At 41.5% G+C, this 6,983-nt stretch overlaps 1 non-coding gene across 1 annotated transcript; it reads left to right on the plus strand.

The window, feature by feature from the left end:
- Nucleotides 1-677: 677 nt before the first annotated feature.
- On the plus strand, nucleotides 678-3,322 carry LOC104427334. The gene is made up of 6 exons (XR_005547774.1): nucleotides 678-815; nucleotides 1,047-1,193; nucleotides 1,536-1,586; nucleotides 2,043-2,211; nucleotides 2,342-2,570; nucleotides 2,770-3,322. It is a non-coding gene; the product is annotated as a monooxygenase 1 (transcript).
- The last annotated feature ends 3,661 nt before the right edge of the window (nucleotides 3,323-6,983 follow it).

Here is a 6,983-nt window from a genome sequence, read left to right on the forward strand (position 1 = left end):
CAAGCCTTTGACCACCACACCAAGATTCCAATGTCAAGAAATTGAATTCCTCCATCCAAATAATTCTTCGCATGCCGTGTTTCTTTACAAGCCGATCTCCGACTAGGCTCGGCGACGAGTCTGCCAGCTATGATTCGGGGACCTTGGGGAGCACCGCTCGGACCGGTGGCCTGAACGACTGATTCATTTGCATTCGGTAGGCCTTGGGAGGAATTCGAATTTATGTCGGGCATCTAATCCCCGTACGCAAGCCTCTTTCTTAATTGCTGAACCGATTGCATGGACTGTAATTATTTATTGCCAAAAGAAGAAGCAATACGACTCGATCATACTCTAACCTGCAATTGAGCACATGCACGAACCCAGTCATTGTTTTCTCTTAATCCCAAGTCACATAAATCATTAAAACTGGCTAATTGCGATTAGTCAACGGAAGAAGCAACAAAGAAGGCGCGTCTTCTGGCCTGCGATGGTTCCTGCCATGTTTGACCACATTATGGACTTGGATCATACGTATGAAGGCTGGTCTTTTGGCTACTTTGCTATTGCTTAATGCACGTAGCAGCATGAATTAAACTTGAACTTCTCCTACCTTCCCTCCCGCGACTTCCTATAAAATAGACATGGTGACACTGTCCCTGCAAAATTCAGCACAGAAAGAGAGAAAGAGAGAGAGAGAGAGAGAGATCAGTGAGGTTTGTGTTAAGCTGAGAAGTCGTCGGAGGCATCATGGCAACAGCAGAGGCAGAACATAAAGACATAGTTATCGTCGGCGGTGGCATCTGTGGCCTGGCCACTGCACTGGCTCTTCACAGGTTATTTGAAATCATACCCTTTTCGATCTCGTGATTTTTCCTGGATTTTAATTCTTAATTTGCCATTTCGTGGTCGATTTCCGATGGCATGAAACGATGCTGCCATAGTCACCCGTCTATTGGCATCTCTAAAGAATAAGCTCGTCTTCCCGTCAAATGATGTCTGAAGCATGGAGGTGTAATCTGCAAACGCTCATGTTTGTGCAATGCTTGGTTTCACTGGCTACACAGGAAGGGGATTAGCAGCCTGGTTCTTGAACGGTCAGATGCTCTTCGGGCTACCGGGACGGCTATCGGCATTCAGACTAATGGTTGGCGCGCGCTCGATCAGCTCAGGGTCGGGTCGAAACTTAGGCCGACTTCATTTCCTCTCAAAGGGTAAGCACAACTTCTTCCACAGTGAACTCGAGTCATTCTGTTGTGTTATGGCGACAATATGATATGAGCATATGGGACTTCACCGAAGGCTGGCCTCTATTTGCTCAATCGAACTCAAGCGGCTCATCCATCTCAAAATGGATGATATAAGTTGCAAGGCTTTTCTTGTCGTCCTGTTTTCTGCATAACTGAACCAGCCCTGTCCCCTAAGCCTTGCAATTAAGCACAATTGATACGTATCCTAAACAATAGCATCACGAAATGATTGAAATTTTCCTGTCCAAAAGAAGGACGCCAAGTGTTTATCAATGTAAATTGACAAAGTTGCGTTTGTGTCACCAGATTTCGTGATGTATCGATCAACAATACTACTCTGAAGGAGGTTCCTGTCGGGTATGCTCTTGTTCTTTCTTCTTGTCTGTTTCTTCAGTTCCGTGCTTCTTTTCGCTCAGAACTTTGAGCGACAGAAAAGTTAACAATAGGACCGAAATCGCATACCATGCAGGGAACAAAAAACGAAAAAAAATAAAAATTTGCCCAATGTAATGTGGAATCTGTAATCAGAAGTAATTTACGTGCCATGTAAGTGGTATTACGATCTGATGGAGCTAAGTAAAGCACTGATTTGTGCTGGCAAAAGCAGCATTGAAATTCAGCTGAACTGCAAAAACTGTTGGTGATACGAACTGCGCTGAAATCTCCGGCTGATACTCTCATGACGATTGAATCAATCTGCAGAATTAGGATGTGGACTGACGTTATGTCATATAAGAAATTGTTAAATATCAGAACGAAACTGAAATGTTTGCTCGGTCAAAACTAAGTTCCCTTTCCTTCTTGATTGCTCAGGCTCGGAGAAGCACGATGCTTGAGACGCAGTGTTCTCCTGGAAGCTTTAGCCAGTGATCTACCGAGTGGGACGATACGCTTCGGAAGCCGTCTCCTGGCCATTGGAATGGATCCTGAAACTTCATATCCTATCCTTCGGTTACATGACGGCAGTGTCATCAAAGCTAAGGTGTCCTGCTTTGGATATCATTCTTAGCGCATTTAGACAAGAAAACTATGATCAAAAGCGGATAGGACACCGTTAGAACGTGTTGAAATTGAACAACTGCGTGATCAGTCTCTCATTGTAAATTTCACAGGTTGTGATAGGATGCGACGGAGTGAACTCCGAGGTCGCAAACTTCTTAGACTTGAGGCCACCTAGAATGTCGCCCGCATGCAATGTTAGGGGGTTCACGATTTATCCGGACAGGCACGGTTACCCTCACGACTTCGTCACGATAAACCATAATCGTGTTTTTCTCGGAAGAATCCCGCTCGACGAGAAGTCAGTTTACTGGTTCATAGCTCGACCATGGACGCATCAAGGTAAATTCTTTTCTTACGCCGCGCTCTTCCATGATTCGCGTAATCTCTGATAGTCTTTCGACTAGTTTTTTTGGGTGATAGCCATGTTACCTCTGACTTCGTTACAGCTTGTTGATCAGCAAATTTGCTGAAGGATTCTCTGGTCGATGATAGCTAAGTAAACTCGATCTTATGACGATTTTGTGTCATCATTTGACAGATTCAACCATCTCAAAGAACTCCGACCTGATCAAGCAATCGACCGTGGAATCGATGGCTGGCTTCCCAGCAGAAATCCTGGAGATGATCGAGAACAGCGAGCCTGATTCGTTGTCCTTGACAGGCACAAGGTATCGTGCACCGTGGGACGTGCTATTCGGAAGCTTTAGGAAAGGGACTGTGACGGTCGCCGGGGATGCCATGCACGTGATGGGCCCATTCCTAGGACAAGGCGGATCTGCTGCATTAGAGGACGCGATCGTCCTAGCCCGATGCTTAGCGCCGCATATGACTTCCCCAGACCAGGGGGAATTGAGCAGGGAAATAATAGGAGGCGCACTGGACAGTTATATAGCCGAACGGCGGATGAGGTTGGTCCGGCTGTCTGCAAAGACTTACACTATCGGGTCGCTGCTCGAGTCGACCTCACTGGTTGTGAAATTGATCTGCATTTTGATGATAATTTTGTTCTTCCGAGACCGGTTCGGCCACACCCGATACGATTGTGGTCGACTATGAACCCTCGAACGTTCTTGTTGTTTCTTGTTCTTTAAGTGTGCTCCGATGCACTTGATTTGTGTCTTTGCTGTTTGATTAGTGCTGATTTGTTTGTTCAATAGAATTTCATTTCCTCTAATACAAAATTGACTCTGGCGAATAAGACGGGGGCATTTCTACCACATTGCCATCAGCTAAATCGTAGTGTTAAATTATGTCTCAAGTTTGAGTTCATATACGATACCTAATCCTACAGCCGACAATCAAGAACTGATGATGATCGTCTCTCATCCGACTCTGCTCGTATTGAGTTTTCAGTCTACGGAATTGGAGAAAGCCCCCAGAACGGAAGGTCACTCGCAATGTTTTGCGTGCTGATAGATGTACTCTCTGTAACATACGCCCCCCAAAACCAGATGCATCAATGAGATTATTCAATGATTATCTTTTACAAACAATTAATTCGGTAAATTTCTATTTATTAAACAATGAGAGTACTAGACTTCTCATATCACTATGTGCGTGCCCAATTTTCGTCATGCTTACTATTCGGGGAAATTACCAAAAAAAATAAAAATTTTAATACCTATTGCACTTATGCCAATTTAATCTAAAGTGGCATGCATCCGGATTATTTGTTCATTCATCATTTGTCTTATTCCCCGGATCCGGATTATCTGTTCATTCATCCTTTGTCTTATTCCCCGGATGATTAATTTCTGGAAGAACTTAAATGGTTTGGCCAGTATGCATTCATTTAGTTTCCAATAGCAAAAATGCCAAGAATTATCAGCCAAGCAATATGAGAAATCGGTGATAGTGGAAGGTCTCACTATTTTGCAGAAATGCTTTATTGGTTTAAACCCTTAGGAGCATGGAAAGCTTTTTTCACATAACAACCAAGAGCATGCAGGTCAGATCCAGAGCTACACATAATCATTTTCTTTTATAAGCCATGACTTTCTGTCAAACCAGACGACAATGTTCCTAGGTACCCCTACCGGTATAGGAGTTTTGACCTATAAAGCTCAAAATGTTCCTACTAAACTCTATAACACGCTCTGATGTTGTATTAGAGCCAATCCAGCACAAGGAAATCCAGCGAATCCTCTATGAGGCTAATCATACCATTCCTTAAGGAGTTTAGCCAGATGATAATACTAATGCAATCCACGGGATTATCTCAAGACTGAACATCTGATTAAGGCTGCTCTAGCAAAATTCAGAAAGGACGATACAGACCAACCGTCATCATCAACATTGTTTTGATTTTGGACTGTCGTCAAGTTTAGGGGTCCCTCATCTTTGATTAACGTGGACAACTAACCCCAGCCAAAATTCCTAGAACGAATCCATCTCTCAGTATGCCAGATTTTACAATAAACTTGGACCCAATAGATAATCCATCAGGATCTAGAGATGTCCCACCAAATTCTTATTAATCTTCTCCTAAAAAGCCGCGACTCAAAATTCTCCCATCGGGATTTTGCTGACCTGCAAAGAAAAGTATAGGAGAAAGAAGAAAAAGGTGGGACTAGGAAGTTGCCATACGCCATTTAGAAAAAGCGATGGAAACACGATGCTCATCTCCTTCATCATACGAATAGAAAGTGTATTGATAATTGGATAAGTCATAAATATAATAAAGAGAAAGTGTATTAATACTCGTGTAATCATAAATTTCACGTTAAGGACTCATATATCATTAATATTTCAAGATGAGTCATGATGTTTAATTAATGTTTTCCGAGGAGTCATGGTCTTATAATTAATATTTAAGATGAGTCATGGTGTGAGTCACGGTTTTGTCATTAATATTTCAGAATAAGTCATGGTTGAAAGTCAAAGGTGTCCTAGTATGAACCATATATTTTATTGAGGCATTAAAATGCCTAAGTCATCGGTGATGTAATGTTGTTTTTCCTATCCTTTATGCCTATAAAAGGCTTGGTTTGTAAAATATTGAGGTAAGACTAACCTTCAGCAATAAAATTGTTGTTTGTGTGCTTAAACCATGCAAAGTTAATTCTCTCGTTTTCTCTTCAAATTTCTGTCCAGTATTAGAGATCTTACAATAGTAAGATTGCATCTTATCTTGATAGTATGCTCTACACTCACCTTTATAAGGATTTTGTGCATAAAAAATTGAGGTCAAAAAGCCTTATGTTTGGAATGAGAGTTTAGCTAAATGCTAAAAGTCAGTCTCAACAGAGTTAGGCCCAAGAGAGGCATCGCAAGGGGATTGAATACTTGCATTTACTAAGTTCTTGTTATGAACATAGCTCATTTTAAACCTTCAAAAGATTTGCTAATGTAATCCTCTTGGCCAATTTTGGTAAAAAATTATTGATGTGAATGTGAGTCATTGTACCTAGTATTAAAGGTGCTGTGTGGACGATTTTTACAATTTTTAAAATAATTTTGTAAAATTTTGTCTTCTTTTTTCTCCCTTTTCTTTGTTTTTTTTTTCCTCTTATTTCCCTTGGCTAGTCTGTGGCGGTAGCTAGCGAAGGTCACTAGCCACAGGCAAGGGCGTTGCAATTGTCATTGACCTCATTTAAAAAATAAAAAAGAAAGAAAAGAAATGAAAAAAAATGGAAAAGCCATTCATAAGTAGTATTAAAAATTTGCAAACACTGTCTACGTCGGTGCCGGTCACGTAGAACGGCCAACATCCACATTAGCGATTTTTAGTCAAAATTGACAAAATGGATTATGTTGACAAATTATCAAAATGCTTAAGATTAAATTGACCAAATCGAGATATTTATGATTAAATTAGTACAATTACAGTAGGTTTAGGGATTTTTTTTCCTGGAATTGTCCCCTCATTTTTTTGTCAACCTCGTTCTTTACTAATTCTAGTATTTTTAATCTTCGTTCGACATAATTAATTCGCAAGTGAATAAACGGGACAGTCCAACAAAAAGGGCAACACGCGACTTGGGGCCTAAGAATCGGTACCCCGACCAATATAACGACCTCTCCTCAGAAAAAGAGAGAAAAATATCCCTTCGACAAGCCTTTTTTTTCTTCCTTTTCCCGGAAAAGAAAATTCACATTTTCCATGCCAATCTCTCTCCCTCGTACCTAAAGAAAAAATATCTCTCCTTGTTTTCTACTTCTTTTCTTGTCAGTTTCTCTTTCTGGTTCGTAAAGGCCGATGAGATTCCCTGCGTTCGGCTGGAGCTGCAAGAGCTTTAAAAGCCGGAAGGCGCACGCCAAACACCGTCACGTGGTCCCCGATCAACAGTTTCCCGGAAATGGAGGCGGCCGATGGATCGGCGTTTTCGTATGGCCCCACGATTCATCGCCCTTGATTGGGATGGCTAATCGAACTTGCGAGTTGTGACGGGCATCCATAGTATGCGTTCATTGGTTTTTTTTTTCTTTTTCTTTTTCAATTACGTCATCCATCGTTGGCCGTTGTACCAAATTTTATAGGATTCTACGACCTATACAATTTAAGCGGAATTCAGGGTGATATTTACCGTGAAATTTTAAGATGCTCACGCCACGATGATGTGGCGTCGTCCAAGAATCCGTCCACGTGACGTTTTTGTGAATTTGGTTTTGGTCCATAGAATACGGTTCTTTACAATTTGGTCCCTCAACTTATCTCCATTGACAAATTGTGGACCATATTCAAATTTCTGTCCAGTTGTGTATTGGTGCTGTCATGTATAAATTTCTAGAATATTAAACTTTCAGTCAGCA

This window comes from Eucalyptus grandis, chromosome 11, assembly GCF_016545825.1.
Source record: "Eucalyptus grandis isolate ANBG69807.140 chromosome 11, ASM1654582v1, whole genome shotgun sequence".
Classification (NCBI taxonomy): Eukaryota; Viridiplantae; Streptophyta; class Magnoliopsida; order Myrtales; family Myrtaceae; genus Eucalyptus; species Eucalyptus grandis.